At 37.8% G+C, this 20,628-nt stretch overlaps 1 protein-coding gene and 1 pseudogene across 4 annotated transcripts in view; one reads left to right on the forward strand and one right to left on the reverse strand.

Annotated features, from left to right (window-relative positions):
- RNF180 (ring finger protein 180) overlaps positions 1-20,628 on the forward strand; it is a 280,386-nt gene that overhangs the window by 162,963 nt on the left and 96,795 nt on the right. The window lies entirely within an intron of this gene.
- LOC115845830 (zinc finger protein 706 pseudogene) lies at positions 7,477-7,910 on the reverse strand (annotated as a pseudogene).

The raw sequence follows: 20,628 nt of genomic DNA on the forward strand, positions 1-20,628 counted from the left end.
ACAATGTAGTGATTCGGTATTTTTGTACATTATACACTATACAAAGTTATTACATTATTATATTTTTATTATATCCTGTTCTTGTCTAATTAACTATATTCTTCTTTAAAAATTTCTTTTTTTTAATTTCTTTTTTAAATTTATTTATTTAATTTATATTTATTTTCAGCTACATTGGGTCTTCATTGCTGCACACGAGCTTTATCTAGTTGCGGTGAGCAGGGGCTACTCTTCATTGAAGTGCACATGCTTCTCATTGCAGTGGCTTCTCTTGTTGCAGAGCATGACCTCTAGGTGCACAGGCTTCAGTAGTTGTGGCAAACGGGCTCAGTAGTTTTGGCTCATGGGCTCTAGAGCATAGAGTCAGTAGCTGTGGCTCACGGGCTTAGTTGCTCCACAGCATGTGGGATCTTCCCGGACCAGGGATCAAACCTGTGTTCCCTGCACTGGCAGGCAGATTCTTAACCACTGCGCCACCAGGGAAGTCCCTAAAATTTCTTTTAACACAATTATTTTAAAGTTTCTTACATATTTCTCAGTTATATGTAGTTTTTTAAAAGTGAATTCTTCCCATTCATACATCTACTAATACTTTTTTATTGACAGGTTGTTTTCTGACATACTTTGTAACTTTTGACTGTGAGCTTATCTTCAGTGGGAGTTGTTTCTATGTGAATTTCAAGGGCCCTGAGTTGTGGAAGAAACCCCTTGGAGCCAGTTTTGTGTTTGACTTTGCTGTGGCTTTCACTAGTACAGGACTTATTTTAATTTTATTTTCTCTATTTAGGGTTTCCAAGCTTCTTGGGAGGTGCTAATTTAGACATCACACCTACAAATAGTGCAGGTTTAGAGTGCTGGTATCCTTCTGCCAATTCTTTGCCTAGATTAGCTGGCTTCTGTACTATATTCCTCAGACCAAACAGCCTTTTTAGCTCACTGCTATACATAGAGCTTAGAGCCTTGACTCCCAAGCTATATCTGCAACATATGTGTTAGGTTTTTGAACAGTTAATCTAACATTTTTATTTAATTAGTACTGGAGGGAGACTTACTGCATTTGCCTTGTTCCCCATATTGACCAAAAATCTTTTTTGGTGATGTAAGAAACTTTTCCAGTTGTTTCTTAAAATATATTTTTGATGACTGATATGGAAGCTAGCACTAGCATATGTTAGAAGTCCAAAACTGTCAAATTTGGAATATGTATTTATGCAAATTTGGAGTCATATTCTGAAACTAGAAATACAGATTCTTATGACACAACAATGACATTTATAAAAACTTACATTTTTTTAAGAATCAGGAATGAAGAGAATTCTTTAATATATATGTCTGTATATTTAAAGTAACTTCCATATGCTGTTTCTTAATCATGTGATTTTCTGATAACTTTAATATCTGAACTTTTTCTGTGACATAGCATGGACTTTGTGTCAGGTATGAGATAAATGCAATAGATAAGATTTAGAGAAAAGTGGATGTACTTCAAATGTATGTGAAGAAATTAAATGATATAAGGAAAAGGTAAGAAAGTGAATAATATGTTCTAGGAATGACTCATAATCCACAAACTCAGATATTCAGGGAATGTAGCTTTATTTTTTTTTTATTATTTTGTGTGTGTGTGTGGTACGCGGGCCTCTCACTGTTGTGGCCTCTCCCGTTGCGGAGCACAGGCTCCGGACGCGCAGGCTCAGCGGCCATGGCTCAAGGGCCCAGCCACTCCACGGCATATGGGATCTTCCCAGACCGGGGCACGAACCCACGTCCCCTGCATCGGCAGGCGGACTCTCAACCACTGCGCCACCAGGGAAGCCCTGTAGCTTTATTTTTTATTAAAAGTTATTTGTACATATAAGTACACAGTGGATACTTGTTGAATAAATGAATGAATTTAAATTTCTATTTTAAGCCCCCTTTCTATTGGAGGCTAGAAACTAAATCTTAATCGGTCAAGCCTTTCTCCTCTTTTTACCTCTAGGTCTATGTTCTAAGTTTCTAGAACCTTCCAAGTGTCAGCATGTTGAAGGTGGGGTGGAATTTGGCCTTACTGATACCTACTGAGCTTATACTCAGAAAGACTGAGAAAGAAAGGTATTTATTTTCCTTCTTGTATTGACTAAAAGATCTTTACTGTCTACTTGGTGCCAGATAAATGCCATTCTATGCTGCTCCCATACCATGCTAAGCATAAGAGACTTCTGAGACCTCGCTTCCTCCTTAGACTATATTCTAGAGATTGGAAGTTACAGGTTTCCTGCTATCCAGACCCTAAACCTGATGGTATTTTCTGTCCTATCATCCTCCTTCCAGTTTTAAGCTAAGGTGAACATGTTGTAGAGTACCTTTTTGGAGATCCAATAGGCTCTTGCTCCAATCCCATAAAATCTTTATCTAGTATGTGTTGAGTATAAAGGGATAGGAGGAGTAGGAAAAAGGTCTTCTAAGTCTATCGTTTATACTCAGAATCCTAGGCTTTTGAAACTCAAATACCAAATATTTAATAATTTAATTCCTTTTTTATCTACATACTGCTGTGTCATCCATTCTTTGAGGCAGTTGAACATTACCTGTTTCTGCCTGAATGGAGAAGAAGGGTTATGGATAACCAATATTTGGAACAAATTTAATTAATATATAAAAGTTTTTCTGTGATAGAGAAACAAAAGAAAATTAAGGAGAATGGAATAAGGCAAGAAAAGAGCCCAAGAGGTTCAGTAAAGAAGAGAGAAGACTAATAAAAGACCACTTTGCTCTCTAAAGTAATGTGTGACATGCTGTGGCTTAGAAGTAACTGGATTTAGTGGATCTGGAACTGATTGACGGGTGTAGGGATTGTTGCTGGAGGCTTAAAAATGGCTTTTGATATAGAGCTGTGTTCTTTGTGTTATGGCCCAATGGGACTTCTCACCTGCCTGGAAGTCAGAAACTAAGATCTTTGACTTCTTTTTAAAGTGTTCAAAAGAAATAGGGGAATGCAAATCAAAATGAAATTGTGAATTCAGAGATTTTAAGATTTATGAGGAAAAAAATCAAAATTATTCGTTATGAAACCAGTGTGTCCTCCTCCATTCGAATGAGAATTAGCTTCTGCTGATTTTACTTTCAAAATGCCTTAAATTCTCAACACAACCACTCTGTTTCAGGACCTTGGTACCCCATGCCTTAATTATTGCCTCTTTGTGCCGTTTAGCACTCACATTCTTGAAACTATCTCTTCTTCACATTTTTTTTTCTTTTTTAAAGAATTAGTTCAGAGGACTTAATTGCTTCATATGTTCACCACAACATCCCTAGTGCCTTGTATATCCCTGCTATGGACTGAATTTTATCCCCTCAAAATTCACTCCTTGAAGCTCTAACCCCTTCTGTGACTATATTTGAAGATAGGGTTTTTAGGAGGTAATTAAGGTTAAATGAAGTCATAAGGGTGGCATCCTAATCTAATAGTATTGGCTGCTTTATAAGAAAAGGAAGAGAGAGAGATCTCTTTCCACACCCACAGAGGAAAGGCCATGTGAACACACAATGAGAAGATGGGTGTTTGCAAGTCAAGAAGAGGTTTTTCACCAGAACCCAACCATGCTAGCACCCTGATCTTGGATTCCCAGCCTCCAGAACTGTGAGAAATAAATGACTATTGTTTAACCTTCCCAGTCTATGGTATTTTGTTATCACAGCCCAGGCAGACTAAGAAAATCCCCAAGGCCTGAAATAATGCTTTGTTCACTCAATAAATATTTGTTTATTGTGGTGGAAATTAGCAATGCTATATTCCATTCAGGAACATAATGAGACATCTCAGGCTGACATGCAGTGACCTGTACTGTAGTAGGCTTTGCTGACCGTACAGTCTCTGTCACAACTACTTAGTTCTGCTATGGTGTCACAACTACTTAGTTCTGCTATGGTGGCACAAAAATAGCCATACACAATACATAGACCAATGAGCATGGTTACGTTCCACTGAAATTTTAGTTACAAAAAAATACAGATAGCAGGTCGTATTTGCCACATAGGCTATACTTTGCCCATTCCTGACCAGTAGCAAATGACCCACCTTAACTCTCAAGGAATATTTCCTACTCCTTATTGGAAAAGCTCTCATCCTGTCAGATTGACAGGTGCCTCATCCACAAACTCCATGATTTCCCCAAATTGTCTCCTTGTCTTAAATTTCCTCTATGCTTATCTCCCTGATTCCTATTTCTATTCTTCCCTCTAAGTTCTGGAATTAGGAAACATAAATAAAACATAATCCATGCCCACAAGTGTCTTAGAAATGTAATAAAGGGGGACGTATGTAGATAGTCAATATAGGTATTATGGAAGGTATAAAAAGAGTAGAGTCATAAAGGAAGAGGTGGAATGTTTACAGAGGGTAGAGTAATAAAAGGACAATGATCAGGCCTCACAGAGGAAATGATAAGGTGCAAGATGGAACACTACAAGAAATGAGACAGGGGAAAGTGGGAGGAGGAGCAAGTCTACAGAGAGCAGGGAGGGGGCAGGCCAGTGGGGGGAAAAAAAAAGAGAGAGAAAAAAAATTGAAATATAAAAAGCAGATAGATCATCCTATTTATGTAAAATATGTGTGTATGTAGGTTAGAAAAAAAGACTAAAAGATCAATATCTACTAACTTGGAGAGACATCTATGGTATGTTGAGAAAAGTGACAGCAGAGTATTTATGTGCACATGTGCTTTTATATTTTGCATGAGCCAAGAGAAAGTATGAAAGGATTCACCACTGTTGACAGGGATGGTTGCATCTGGAAGGTAGGAAGTGGACAGAGTGGAGATGGTTAATTTTCTTAAAAAGGACAGTTTTAAGAGAAGAAATTGGCCAACAGCATTAAATGCTACAGAATTGTCGAGTACAATGAGTACTAAAAATATGCTGCTGGATTTGGCAATTGGGTCATAGATAGATGACTTTTGGCTAGAGCAGTTTTATTTTAAGTAGGTAGTGGGAAATAATAAGCAGAAATTATATTCTTTTCTTTCCAGGAACTTGACTCTGAAGGGAATGAGAGAGGTGATTGTAGCTAGATGGAAACACAGCATCCAAGGAGAGGTTTTTCTGTTGTTTCTAATAGGAGAGATTTGTACATGTGTATCTTTAAGGAAGAACATATCAAGAGAGAGAATAATCTTCATTTTGTTTTTTGGGTTTTGAGGGGATTTTTTAATTGATGTGTAATTTACATGTAACATTATACTAGTTTCCAGTGTATAACATAATGATTCTCTATATGTGTTGTGAAATGATCACCACAAGTCTGGTTACCATCTGGTACCATACACAGTTTTAAAAAAAGGTTTTTTTTCTTATGATAAAGACTTTTAAGATCTAGTTTCTTAGCAACTTTCCAACATACAATACAGTATTATTAACTATAGTCATCATGCTGTACATTATATCCTCATGACTTAATTATTTTATAAGTAGAAGTTTATATACCTTTTGACCCCCTTGACCCATTTCTCCCACCCACCCATCTCCCACCTCTGACAACTACCAATCTGTTCTTTGTATCTATGAGCTTGGTTTCTTGTTGTTGTTATTGTTTAAATTTCATATATAATTATTGTCTTTCTTTGTCTGACTTATTTCAAGTAGCATAATGCTCTCGAGGTTCATTCATGTTGTCACAAAGGGCAAGATTTCATTCTTTTTTATGTCTGAATAGTATGCCAGTATGTGTCTATGTGTGTGTGTGTGTGTGTGTGTATAAATACCACAATTTCTTTATCCATTCATCCATCATTGAACACTTAGGTTTTTTCCATACCTTGGCTGTTGAAAATAATGCTGCAATGAACATAGGGGTGCGCATATCTTTTTGAAGTAGTGTTTTCATTTTTTTCAAATACCCAGAAGTGGACTCTCTGGGTTATATTGCAGTTCTATTTTTAATTTTTTTTTTAACAAGAACATAAAGCTTTTATTCTGAATTAGTCAGTAAAACAAATGAAAAAAAATTAAACCAAAACTTGTGAAAGGTTTTTAAGTGATTTATTACTAATATAAACATACATATGCTCAAAGCACTTTTAAAAACTTTTAAATTGTAATTTAACCAGAACCTCTGTTAATAACCACTATAAGCAATTAGGCCAACTCTAATGTTCTGGTAACCAACATATTGGGAATTAACAAATAATAAATCTGAAACTGAAGAAATCAAATACATGAAAAAATGACTATTTTAAAGTAAGAGTATAAGAATAGGAGTTACTAAGAAATTATCACCACTGAAGCTTTTCCTTGGAAATATCTTATTTTAAACTTACAGTGAAGACAAACAAGGGGGGCAGAATATGTATAGCTACAAAACAAATGCAGTGATGAGTTACAGCAGAAAGAGGAAATGCACTTTGTAATCCACAGGATCAGATTTGCAGCTCTAAGCAATTACCAGTAAATATTTGAGTGTTCTTCCTATTCTATCAACTTTAAATTTAAACTGAGTTACAGCAGTTTCACTTGTATTAATAGTTGGCAAAAGCAAATTAGAAGAAACCTAAATTAGTCTTTTTTAACCGGGCAGGATTTACCTCATTCATTGGAACAAACCCACTTCCCATCCTTAGAGCCTAAAAAATGTGGATATTGGCCTATTTTAATACTTTTCTAGTTCAGACGGAAGTCATGCTGTACACAGCCTTTGATTTTAGGAACCAGCACAAAGTAAAAATCAACTACTCACTGGGATTTAACCCAGTCACAAGCCATTCCAATCCTTCTGTTAATGCAGAATCCGTTCATAAATTGGCCAAATTGTAATTAACTTCTAAAAACTCCTTCGAAAATTATGAGTTTCAATTTTAAATGAAAGAACTTGAACAATTTTCAAAGAATCAAGTATAATTTATAAAAGATAGATCTTTACCAGTTCACGTATGTTCCATCATATTTTGTATTGAACAATAGGCTGATTACTTCATTGTGGCATATACTTCAAAACCTAATTTTTCACACGGGCTCACTGACAATCCAACCACTTTAAGGAATTTATCAGTTAATCTACAGGCCATACATGGCTGGCAGGTATAGCCAGGTCACACAGCAAGTTTAAATATTCCAACCTCAATCACAAGAAACAATCAGAGGGGAAAATGACACATGATTGCAATATACTAAGGCAGCAGATAAGTCATTCTTCACCTAGGTCAGCAGCTTCCAATAAAATCGTGTGCACAGATTTAATGAATGAGTCTGCTCTAGTTTAACTATGAACATGCCCCTGCATTAGAAAGGGAGATAAGAATTGTGCTTGCAATTCTAGCTGATGAATTCATTAGATTTTTATAAGGCAAATAATGTAGAAAGTTAGAATAGAATTTCTAGAACCATTTATCCTGTGATGTTGTAAAATCAAAGTACTACTTTATTAAATGAGTTATTTTATATAATATGAACATCAATATAATTACAATTATAAAAAAATTTTTATAACAAGGATGAACTGATTTTCAGATTTCCAAATCAGAGTCAACGGTACATTTGCACAGAATTGTCTTTGCATGAAGACCAAAAGGGAACAACATAAAAATGAGTGTTTCTGTAGCCCCTTTATTTTTGCTGATCAACAGTTTGTTAGAAAAGCAGCTGCAGGTTTGTTACCTAAGGTCTGAGACAGGAGAAGAGTCAAAGGTGTCACAACTTCCCCTGTAAACAACTTTATGCCTGAACATCAGCTAATTCTGGAGGAAGTGGAGTCTTAGGATGCTTGCTCTCAAAGTGCTGCTTGAAGGTCTTAGGGTCTGGCATTTGTGTCTTACAGACAGTGCAGATATATATTAAGGCAGCTTTGGCAGCAGGCTTTTGGTCATGTCCTTGTTTCTTTTGTCCAGCTTTTTGGCATTTTTCTACTGAGACTGAATCTTCTGCTGTCCACGAGCCATATCTGGGCCGGGACAGTCTTGCATCAGAGAAACTGCACAGCACAAGAGGGCCAGGGGAGGTGGCAGGAGGGAGAGTTATTTTTAATTTTTTGAGGAACCTCCATACTATTTTCCATAATTACTGCACCAGTTTATATTCCCACCAACAGTGCACAGGGTTCCCTTTAATCCACATCCTCACTAACACTTGTTATTTGTTGTCTTTTGGATAATAGCCATTCTGACAGGTATGAGGTGATATCTCATTGTGGTTTTGATTTGCATTTCCCTGATGATTAATGACGTTGAGCATATTTTCATGTACCTGTTGTCCATCTGCATGTCTTCTTTGGAAAAATATCTATTCAGATCCTCTGTCTATTTCTTAATTGGATTGTTTGGGGTTTTTTGCTATTGGGTTTTGTGAATTCTTTATATATTTTGGATATAATCCCCTTATCAGATGTATGATTTGCAAATATTGTCTACCATTCAGTGGGTTGCCTTTTCATTTTGTTGATGATTTTCCTTGCAGTGCAGAAGATTTTTAGTTTGATGTATTAATTTTGTTTTTTATTTTTAAATTTAAAGGAGTGCTAATACATAGGAAAAAACACTAGGAAGAGAAACATATATAATCTTAGTGATTTTTTTTTTTTTTTTTTTTTGCTGTACGTGGGCCTCTCACTGTTGTGGCCTCTCCAGTTGTGGAGCACAGGCTCTGGACGCACAGGCTCAGCGGCCATGGCTCATGGGCCCAGCCGCTCCGTGGCATGTGGGATCCTCCCAGACTGTGCCACCAGGGAAACCCCTTAGTGATTATTTTTGAGAAACAAATTTGACCATCAATTTAATCAATGAAGACTTTGTGGAGAGGTGGGAAGATTTTCAAATGAAAGACATATATCTGATTTGAAATTAGATACCAATTTTAGAAATGTTAAAATGTTAAGAAAAACCAAATCACAATCAAAGACATATGTAGTCAGACTTTCGCTTTGCACTCCTACTTGATGTAAACATAGGTAATATAGATCATTGCTTGTCCCAGCTTTGCCCAGCTCAGCCTCACATTGCATCTGAACCAATCCTTCCTAAGCTTGTTACCTTATGAGGTACCAGAGGATGGGTCAAAACCTGTCTTGCTACCAAGTATAGCCTGTGCCTTCTGTTGAGCTGGCCACCTTTAGACTTCCTGATTTCCACTACTGTTTCAGCTTGGACTGGAGCTCTGACTTACATAATTCATGCCTTAATAACTTTATAGCCATCTTTTGTCTCTTTCCTCAGGGTGTCAGACCCTTTCACCTTTGCCCTACCATGTCTAGAGGCTTACATCAAACACAGAATTCCAGGGCTTCCCTGGTGGCGCAGTGGTTAAGAATCTGCCTGCCAATGCAGGGGACATGGGTTCAAGCCCTGGTCTGGGAAGATCTCGCATGCTGTGGAGCAACTAAGCCTATATGCCACAACTACTGAGCCTGTGCTCTAGAGCCCACGAGCCACAACTACTGAGCCCTCGTGCCACAACTACTGAAGCCCATGCGTGTAGAGCCTGCACTCCACAACAAGAGAAGCCACTGCAATGAGGAGCCCATGCACTGCAACGAAAAGTAGCCCTGGCTCGCCGCAACTACAGAAAGCCCACGCGCAGCAATGAAGACCCAATGCAGCCAAAGATAAATAAATAAAATTAAAAAAAAACAAAAAGCACAGAATTCCTGAAATGTCATAACTTTCATTACTGCCATGGAAGCTTTGCTACCCTGTTTTTCATACCTTGCCCTTTGAATATTGATACCAGCCCAGATTAAAGGCATTATTACCCTGGGTGCTGTGATCTGGATCACTAGCCACCCTCCTTTGGGGATGTTCAACAATTGAAATCCTGTCCCACTTGCATCTCCAGCTGAGTAAAGGATTATACCCCACCTCACAGCCAGCCCCCAGGAAACCAAATAAAATTTAAGCATTGTTTTTATGAATAATATCCATGATATTTGTTTCAAACATTTAAAATGGTACAGAGGCTCTGGCTTTGGAGGTCAGATCCCAGGGAGAGGACTGAGGTTGGCTATGTGAACACATCTTGAAAGGGGCTAGTGCACCACAGCTAGCCGGGAGGGAGTCCGGGAAAAAGTCGACCTGCCTAAGAGGCAAGAGACCATTGTTGCAGGGTGCGTGAGGACAGGGAATTCAGAGCACCACCTAAACGAGTTCCAGAGACAGACGCGAGCTGCGGCTATTAGCGTGGACACCAGAGACAGGCATGAAACGCTAAGTCTGCTGCTGCTGCAGCCACCAAGAAGCCTGTGTGCAAGTACAGGTCACTATCCATACCCCCACTCCTGGGAGCCTGTGCAGCCCACCACTCCCAGGGTCCCGTGATCCAGGGACAACTTCCCGGGAAGAACACACGGTGCACCTAAGGCTGTTGCAATGACACACCTGCCTCTGCCACTGCAGGCTCTCCCCGCATTCCATACCCCTCCATCCCCCCAGCATCACTGAGCCAGAGCCCCCAGATCAGCTGCTCCTTTAACCCCATACCTCTGGTAACCTACACACAGAGTTGGGGCCAAATCCAGAGCAGAACCAACCCCAGGAGCTGTGTGAACAAAGAAGAGAAAAGGAAATCTCTCCCAGCAGCCTCAGGAGCAGCGGGTTTAATCTCCATAATCAACTTGATGTACACTGCATCTGTGGAATACCTGAATAGACAATGAATCATCCGAAAATAGGGGTAGTGGACCTTGGGAGCAATGATATATATGTTGTTTTCCTTTTTCTCTTTTTCTGAGTGTGTATGTGTATGAGTCTTTGTATGATTTTGTCTGTATAACTTTGCTTTTAGCATTTGTCCTAGGGTTCTGTCTGTCCGATTTTTTGTTGTTTATTTTTCTTTTCAGTATAGTTTTTAGTGCTTGTTATCATTGCTGCATTTGTTTTTTGGTTTGGTTGCTACTTTTTTTTTATTTACTTTTTTAGGTTTTTTATTTTTAATAATTTTTTATTTTAATAAATTTTATTTTATTCCTGTCTTGCTTTCTTTCTTTTTTTCTCCCTTTTCTTCTGATCCCTGTGGCTGGCAGGGTCTTGGTGATCTGGCCGGGTGTCAGGCCTGTGCCTCTGAGGTGGGAGAGCCGAGTTCAGGACATTGGCCCACCAGAGACTTGCTAGCTCCATGTAATAGCAAACAGCAAAAGCTCTCCCAGAGATCTCCATCTCAATGCTTAAACCAAGCTCCACTCAACAACCAGCAAGCTACAGTGCTGGACACTCTATTCCAAACAACTAGCAAGACAGGAACACAACCCCACCCATTAGCAGAGAGACTGCCTAAAATCATAATAAGGTCACAGACACCCCAAAACGCACCACTGGATGCAGTCCTACCCAACAGAAAGACAAGCTCCCGCCTCATCCACGAGAACACAGGCACTAGTCCTCTCCACCAGGAAGCCTACACAACCCACTGAATGAACCTTAGCCACTGGGGGCAGACACCAAAAACAACAGGAAATACGAACCTGCAGCCTGTGAAAAGGAGACTCCAAACACAGTAAGTTAAGCAAAATAAGAAGACAGAGAAACACAGCAGATGAAGGAGCAAGGTAGAAACCCACCAGACCAAACAAATGAAGAGGAAATAGGCAGTCTACCTGAAAAAGAATTCAGAATAATGATAGTAAAGATGGTCCAAAATCTTGGAAATAGAACGGAGAAAACACAAGAAACGTTTAACAAGGACATAGAAGAACTAAAGTGCCAACAAACAGTAATGAGCAACACATTAAATGAAATAGAAAACTCTGTAGAAGGAATCAACAGCAGAATAACTGAGGCAGAAGAATGGATAAGTGACCTGGAAGATAAAATAGTGGAAATAACTACTACAGAGCAGAATAAAGAAAAAAGAATGAAAAGAATTAAAGTCGGGGGCTTCCCTGGTGGCACAGTGGTTGAGAGTCTGCCTGCCGATGCAGAGGACACGGGTTCATGCCCCGGTCCAGGAGGATCCCACATGCCACAGAGTTGCTGGGCCCGTGAGCCATGGCTGCTGAGCCTGCACGTCCAGAGCCTGTGCTCCGCAATGGGAGAGGCCAAAACAGTGAGAGGCCTGCGTACCGCAAAAAAAAAAAAAAAAAAAAGAATTAAGGACGGTCTCAGAGACCTCTGGGACAACATTGAGTGCACCAACATTCGAATTACAGGGGTCCCAGAAGAAGAAGAGAAAAAGAAAGGGACTGAGAAAATATTTGAAGATATTAAAGTTGAAAACTTCCCTAATATGGGAAAGGAAATAGTTAATCAAGTCCAGAAAATGCAGAGAGTCCCATGCAGGATAAATCCAAGGAAAAACATGCCTAGACATATATTAATCAAACTATCAAAACTTAAATACAAAGAAAAAATATTAAAAACAGCAAGGGAAAAACAACAAATCACATACAAGGGAATCCCCATAAGGTTAACAGCTGATCTTTCAGAAGAAACTGCAAGCCAGAAGGGAGTAGCAGGACATATTGAAAGTGATGAAAGTGAAAACCCTACACCAAGATTACTGTACCCAGCAAGGATCTCATTCAGATTCGATGGAGGAATTAAAACCTTTACAGAGAAGCAAAAGCTAAGACAGTTCAGCACTACCAAATGAGCTTTACAGCAAATGCTAAAGGAAATTCTCTAGGCAGGAAACACAAGAGAAGGAAAAGATTTACAATAAGAAACCCAAAACAAGTAACAAAATGGTAATAGGAACATACATATCGATAATTACCTTAAATGTAAATGGAATAAACGCTCCAACCAAAAGACATAGACTGGCTGAATGGATACAAAAACAAGACCCATATATATGCTGTCTACAATAGACCCACTTCAGACCTAGGGACAAATACAGACTGAAAGTGAGGGGATGGAAAAAGATATTCCATGCAAAAGGAAATCAAAAGAAAGCTGGATTGGCAATTCTCATATCAGAAAAACTAGACTTTAACACAAAGACTATTACAAGAAACAGAGAAGGACACTACCTAATGATCAAGGGATCAATCCAAGAAGAAGATACAACAATTGTCAATATTTATGCACCCAACATAGGAGCACCTCAATACATAAGGCAAATGCTAACAGCCATAAAAGGGGAAATCGATACTAACACAATCATAGTAAGGGATTTAAACACCCCACTTTCACCAATAGACACATCATCCAAAATGAAAATAAATAAACACAAGCTTTAAATGATACATTAAACAAGATGGACTTAATTGATATTTATGTGACATTCCATCCAAAACCAACAGAATACACTTTCTTCTTAAGTGCTCATGGAACATTCTCCAATATAGATCATATCCTGGGTCACAAATCAAGCCTTGATAAATTTAGGAAAATTGAAATGGTATCAAGTATCTTTTTGGAGTACAAAACTATGAGACTAGGTATCAATTATAGGTAAAAAATCTGTAAAACATACAAACACATGGAGACTAAACAGTACACTACTTAATAAACAAGAGATCGCTGAAGAAATCAAAGAGGAAATTGAAAACTACCTAGAAACAAAGGACAGTGAAAACACGACAACCCAAAACCTATGTGATGGAGCAAAAGCAGTACTAAGAGGGAAATTTATAGCAATACAATCCTACCTCAAGAAACAAGTAACATCTCAAATAAAAAACCTAACATTACACCTAAAGCAGTTAGAGAAATAAGAAGAAAAAAACCCGAAAGTGAGGAGGAGGAAATAAATCATAAAGATCAGATCAGAAATAAATGAAAAAGAAATGAAGGAAACAATAGCAAACATCAATAAAACTGAAAGCTGTTTCTTTGGGAAGATAAACAAAATTGAAAAACCATTTAGCAACAGCAATCAGAGAAGAAAAAGAAATAAAAGGAATCCAAATTGGAAAAGAAGAAGTAAAGCTGTCACTCTTTGCAGATCACATGATACTATACATAGAGAATCCTAAAGATGCTACCAGAAAACTACTAGAGCTAATCAATGAATTTGGTAAAGTAGCAGGATACAAAATTAATGCACAGAAATCTCTGGCATTCCTATATACTAATCATGAAAAATCTGAAAGTGAAATTAAGAAAACACTCCCATTTACCATTGCAACAAAAAGAATAAAATATCTAGGAATAAACCTACCTAAGGAGACAAAAAAACCTGTATGCAGAAAGTTATAAAACACTGATGAAAGAAATTAAAGATGATACAAATAGATGGAGAGGTATACCATGTTCTTGGATTGGAAGAATCCACATTGTGAAAATGACTCTACTACCCAAAGCAATCTACAGATTCAATGCAATCCCTATCAAACTACCACTGGCATTTTTCACAGAACTAGAACAAAAAATTTCAGAATTTGTAAACACAAAAGACCCCGAATAGCCAAAGCAATCTTGAGAACGAAAAACGGAGCTGGAGGAATCAGGCTCCCTGACCTCAGACTATACTACAAAGCTACAGTAATCGAGACAGTATGGTACCTGCACAAAAACAGAAATATAGACCAACGGAACAGGATAGAAAGCCCAGAGATAAACCCACGCACACATGGTCACCTTATCTTTGATAAAGGAGGCAAGAATATACAGTGGAGAAAAGACAGCCTCTTCAGTAAGTGGTGCTGGGAAAACTGGACAGGTACATGTAAAAGTATGAAATTAGAACACTCCCTAACACCATACACAAAAATAAACTCAAAATGGATTAATGACCTAAATGTAAGGCCAGACACTATCAAACTCTTAGAGGAAAACATAGGCAGAACACGCTATGACATAAATCACAGCAAGGTCCTTTTTGACCCACCTCCTAGAGAAATAGAAATAAAAACAAAAATAAACAAATGGGACCTAATGAAACTTAAAACCTTTTGCACAACAAAGGAAACCATAAACAAGACCAAAAGACAACCCTCAGAATGGGAGAAAATATTTGCCAATGAAGCAACTGACAAAGGAATAATCTCCAAAATTTAAAAGCAGCTTATGCAGCTCAGTATCAAAAAAAAAACAAACAGCCTTACCCAAAAATGGGCAGAAGACCTAAATAGACATTTCTCCAAAGAAGATATACAGATTGCCAACAAACACATGAAAGAATGCTCAACATCATTAATAATTAGAGAAATGCAAATCAAAACTACAATGAGATATCATCTCACACTGGTCAGAATGGCCATCATCAAAAAATCTAAAAACAATAAATGCTGGAGCGGGTGTGGAGAAAAGGGAACCCTCTTGCACTGTTGGTGGGAATGTAAATTGATACAGCCACTATGGAGAACAGTATGGAGGTTCCTTAAAAAACTAGAAACAGAACTACCATATGACCCAGCAATCCCACTACTGGGCATATACCCTGAGAAAACCATAATTCAAAAAGAGTCATGTACCAAAATGTTCATTGCAGCTCTGTTTACAATAGCCAGGACATGGAAGCAACCCAACTGTCCATCAGCAGATGAATGGATAAGGAAGATGTGGCACATATATACAATGGAATATTACTCAGCCATCAAAAGAAATGAAATTGAGTTATTTGTAGTGAGGTGGATGGACCTGGAGTCTGTCATACAGACTGAAGTAACTCAGAAAGAGAAGAACAAATACCCTATGCTAACACATATATATGGAACCTAAGGATAAAAAAAAAGGTCATGAAGAACCTACGGGCAAGACAGGAATAAAGACACAGACCTACTACAGAATGGACTTGAGGATATGGGGAGGCGGAAGGGTAAGCTGTGACAAAGTGAGAGAGTGGCATGGACATATATACACTACCAGACGTAAAATAGATAGTAGGAAGCAGCCGCATAGCACAGGGAGATCAGCTTGGTGCTTTGTGACCACCTAGCGGGGTGGGATAGGGAGGGTGGGAGGGAGGGAGACGCAAGAGGGAAGAGATATGGGAACATATGTATATGTATAACTGATTCACTTTGTTATAAAGCAGAAACCATTCTAAAGCAATTATACTGCAATAAAGTTGTTTAAAAAAAAAAAAACTCTCCAGAAAGTGGGCATAGATGGAACATACCTCAATATAATAAAAACTGTATATGATCAATTTATATTTTTATTGCTGAGTAGTATTCCATTATATGAATGTACTAAAGTATGTTTATTTGTGCCTCCAGAAATCCTCTTAGCCTCACTTGTCTGGGCCTTTGGTCCCTTGTTCTGGCCTAGCTACCACCTCAGAGAACAATTCAGCTGGGCTCTGCCCAGCAACTGCTCTAGCAGGCAGATTAATAGTAATTGCCTCTTAGGGCTTGTTTATTACCACTGAAGCATGAGATGCAGTGAGATCCACCTGGTTCTAGTGTGTGTGTAACCTGGATGTGAGGAGGTGTTAATGCTCCCTAGGGCAAATGTTGAACCAATAGGAGGTGGGCACCAGCAGATAAATTCTTCTCTCTTTTTCCCCCAACAGGCTATAACTCATACTACATGCATGTGGGCTGTAATAGTTCATAGACCCTTTCTGAAGACTGTACTTGATACCAATTAAATTTCTACTCATAAATTCATCTCCTTATGTTTGCTCTCCGTTTTTCCCTGACTTTTTTTTTTTTTCACACCTCTGCATTCCCTAATAAAATAGCGTCATATAAACTTTTGCCTCAGGATCTGCATCCTGGAGAACTCCAGCTAATGCATCCAAATGTAGACATTTAGGTTATTTTTAGTCATCTTTCTTGTGTTCACTTTTAGTGTTTCTCTAGGGTCCTACCAGTATGACAAGTATGTTTTTCTCCCTTACCGGTCTTAACATTCTCCAAGTTTACTCATATTTACTGAGCATCTTCTATATGCCAAGCACTCTCCTTAGTAATAAGAATATAATGGTTAAACATAATATTCATGACTCCTACTTGATGGGAAGAAGTTTATATAGAAATGGTATGAGAGCTCTTGATTAGCCATTTCTACTAACTCTATTAACACACTTCCTTTGCTTTATTCTGCCAATAGCAGAAATATGAGTATTTTCAGAAACATGAATATTGGTGTATTTGTAAAATTCTTAGATTTAAAACCCTTTTTTCCTAATGTGGCCACAAGAAATATCAGACTACAGTGACAGGGACTTGAAAATGGACAGTAAACATCTTATAGGGAAGATCTGGAGAGCACTTAGTTTCACACAAAGTACAGTTTCTCAAGTAGGGCTACTGACATATCAGGATTGGCCTCCTGATACTCATCCCATATCATTTCTCCCACTGTTTTGTTCCTTAATTTAAAAAATAGATAATGGGTAGTGGAAAAAAGGTTTATAGTTCAAAATATGGTATCATTGAGTATGGCTGTCATGGATATATTCTTAAAGATGTTTAATGTTAGTAGCTTTAGGTAGTTGAATGTTACAAATTTTGTTGACTTAAGGCTAAAATTCTATCCAGATGGTAAAAGAGAAGTTTTCAATCCAGGCAGTGGTCACGTTTTTTAACGTGTCTGTGAATCCCCTGATACTTATGTGAAATAACATGTATAAAAAGTACGTCAGTTTTTCTGGGGGGGAGAGCCATAGCTTTCATAAGAATCTCAGAAGGACCCGGGGGGTGAAAAAAACAAGGGAGAACATTAAAAATCAATGAGTTAAACATGCTACTGCATGTGTAATATCAATGTTGCAATGTTTTTGCAATCAGTGCTCTCCTGTCCCAGGCTTGTGGAGAAATATATAATTAGAGATGCTGCCACCCTCCTCCCAAGATCTATACTATCTGCTTGCCCACAGGAGGTAGCATCTTCTGTACTTCTCTTGAAATGGAGGTTTGACTACGTATGGGAAAGCTCTTTCTGCAATTTGTGGAATTCTCACATACCACCTATTTGGTTTTTCAGTAGGAAAAGGGTGACTTTTCTAACTATATCTTGTAAACTTATACAAAGATAACCTATCTTTATACATGACGGCAAAATGTAGCCATATGTTATGAAGATAATAATACGTATATAAAAGATATACATTAGAAGTACATTTCAGTCAATAACAACTTTGTTGAAGTAATAGTTCAAGAAATAACTAGAGATAATAGTTTGAAACAATTAAAAATAAAATGATAAATTTAAATAATTGTATTTATTACTCTCATCAGATGGTTCAGGAACATATATGTTATTCTTTTAATATTTTCTACACTGGTTGAGATGACTTAGGTTCTTTTTTAAATTTGAACTTTATTTTATTTATTTTTTATACAGCAGGTTCTTATTAGTTATCTATTTTATACATATTAGTGTATACTTGTCAATTCCAATCTCCCAATTCATCACACCACCACCCTCAGTCCCCGAACGTTCCCCCCTTGGTGTCCATACGTTTGTTCTTTACGTCTGTGTCTCTCTTTCTGCCTTGCAAACCAGTTCATCTTTACCATTTATCTAGATTCCACATATATACGTTAATATAAAATATTCGTTTTTCTCTTTCTGACTTACTTCACTCTGTATAACAGTCTCTAGATGCATCCACGTCTCTACAAATGACCCAATTTCGTTCCTTTTTATCGCTGAGTAATATTCCATTGTATGTATGTATGACATCTTCTTTATCCATTCATCTGTCAATGGGCATTTAGGTTGCTTCCATGACCTGGCTATTGTACATAGTGCTGCAATGAACATTGGGGTGCATGTGTCTTTTTGAATTATGGTTTTCTCTGGGTATATGCCCAGTAGTGGGATTGCTGGTTCAAATGGTAATTCTATTTTTAGTTTTTTAAGGAACCTCCATACTGTTCTCCACAGTGGCTGGATCAATTTACATTCCTACCAACAGTGCAAGAGGATACCCTTTTCTCTCCATCCTCTCCAACATCCGTTGTTTGTAGATTTTCTGATGATGCCTATTCTAACCAGTGTGAGGTGATACCTCATTGTAGTTTTGATTTACATTTCTCTAATAATTAGTGATGTTGAACAGCTTTTAATGTGCCTCTTGGCCATGTATGTCTTCTTGAAGAAATGTCTAATTAGGTCTTCTCCCCACTTTTGTATTGGGTTCTTAGTTTTTTTAATATTGAGTTGCATGAGCTGTTTATATATTTTGAAGATTAATCCTTTGTCCATTGGTTCGTTTGCACAATATTTACTCCCATTCTGAGGGTAGTCTTTTCGTCTTGTTTAAAGTTTCCTTTGCTGTCCAAAAGCTTTTAAGTTTCACTAGGTCCCATTTGTTTATTTTGGGTTTAATTTCCATTACTCTAGGAGGTGGGTCAAAAAATATCTTACTGTGATTTATGTCATAGCGTGTTCTGCCTGTGTTTTCCTCTAAGAGTTTTAGAGTGCCTGGCCTTACATTTAGTTATTTAATCCATTTTGAGTTTATTTTTGTGTATGGTATTAGGGAGTGTTCTAATTTCATACTTTTACAGGCAGCTGCCCAGTTTTCCCAGCACCACTTATTGAAGAGGCTGTCTTTTCTCCACTGTATATTCTTGCCTCCTTTATCAAGGATAAGGTGACCATATGTGCGTGGGTTTATCTCTGGGCTTTCTATCCTGTTCCGTTGGTCTATATTTCTGTTTATGTGCCAGTACCATACTGTCTTGATTACTGTAGCTTTGTAGTATAGTCTGAAGTCAGAGAGTTAGATTCCTCCAGCTCCGTTTTTCTTTCTCAAGATTGCTTTGGCTATTCGGGGTCTTTTGTGTTTCCATACAAATTGTGAAATTTTTTGTTCTAGTTCTGTGAAAAATGCCAGTGATAGTTTGATAGGGACTGCATTGAATCTGTAGATTGCTTTGGGTAGTATAATCATTTTCACAATATTGATTCTTCCAATCCAAGAACATGGTATATCTCTCCATCTATTTGTATCATCTTTAATTTCTTTCATCAGTGTCTCATAAGTTTTTGCATACAGGTTTTTTGTCTCCCTAGGTAGGTTTAGTCCTAGATATTTTATTCTTTTTGTTGCAGTGGTAAATGGGAGTGATTTCTTAATTTCACTTTCAGATTTTTCATCATTAGCATATAGGAATGCAAGAGATTTCTGTGCATTAATTTTGTATCCTGCTACTTCACCAAATTCATTGATTAGCTCTGGTGGTTTTCTGGTAGCATCTTTAGGATTCTCTATATATAGTATCATGTCATCTGCAAAGAGTAACATCTTTCCTTCTTCTTTTCCATTTGGATTCCTTTTATTTCGTTTTCTTCTCTGACGGCTGTGGCTAAAACTTCCAAAACTATGTTCACTAATAGTGGTGAGAGTGGACAACCTTGTCTTGTTCCTGATCTTAGTGGAAATGGTTTCAGTTTTTCACCATTGAGGACCATGTTGGCTGTGGGTTTGTCATATATGGCCTTCATTATGTTGAGGAAAGTTCTCTCTATGCCCTACTTTCTGGAGGGTTTATTTCATAAATGGGTGTTGAATTCTGTCAAAAGCTTTCTCTGCATCGATTGAGATGATCATACGTTTTTGTTTCCTTCAATTTGTTAATATGGTGTATCACATTGATTGATTTGCGTATATTGAAGAATCCTTGCATTCCTTGGATAAACGCCACTTGATCATGGTTTATGACCCTTTTAATGTGCTGTTGGATTCTGTTTGCTAGTATTTTTTTGAGGATTTTTGCATCTATCTTCATCAGGGATCTTGGCCTGTAGTTTTCTTTCTTTGTGATATCTTTGTGTGGTTTTGGTATCAGGGTGATGGTTGCCTCATAGAGTGAGTTTGGGAGTGATC

The sequence above is a fragment of the Globicephala melas genome, chromosome 3 (assembly GCF_963455315.2).
Source record: "Globicephala melas chromosome 3, mGloMel1.2, whole genome shotgun sequence".
Classification (NCBI taxonomy): Eukaryota; Metazoa; Chordata; class Mammalia; order Artiodactyla; family Delphinidae; genus Globicephala; species Globicephala melas.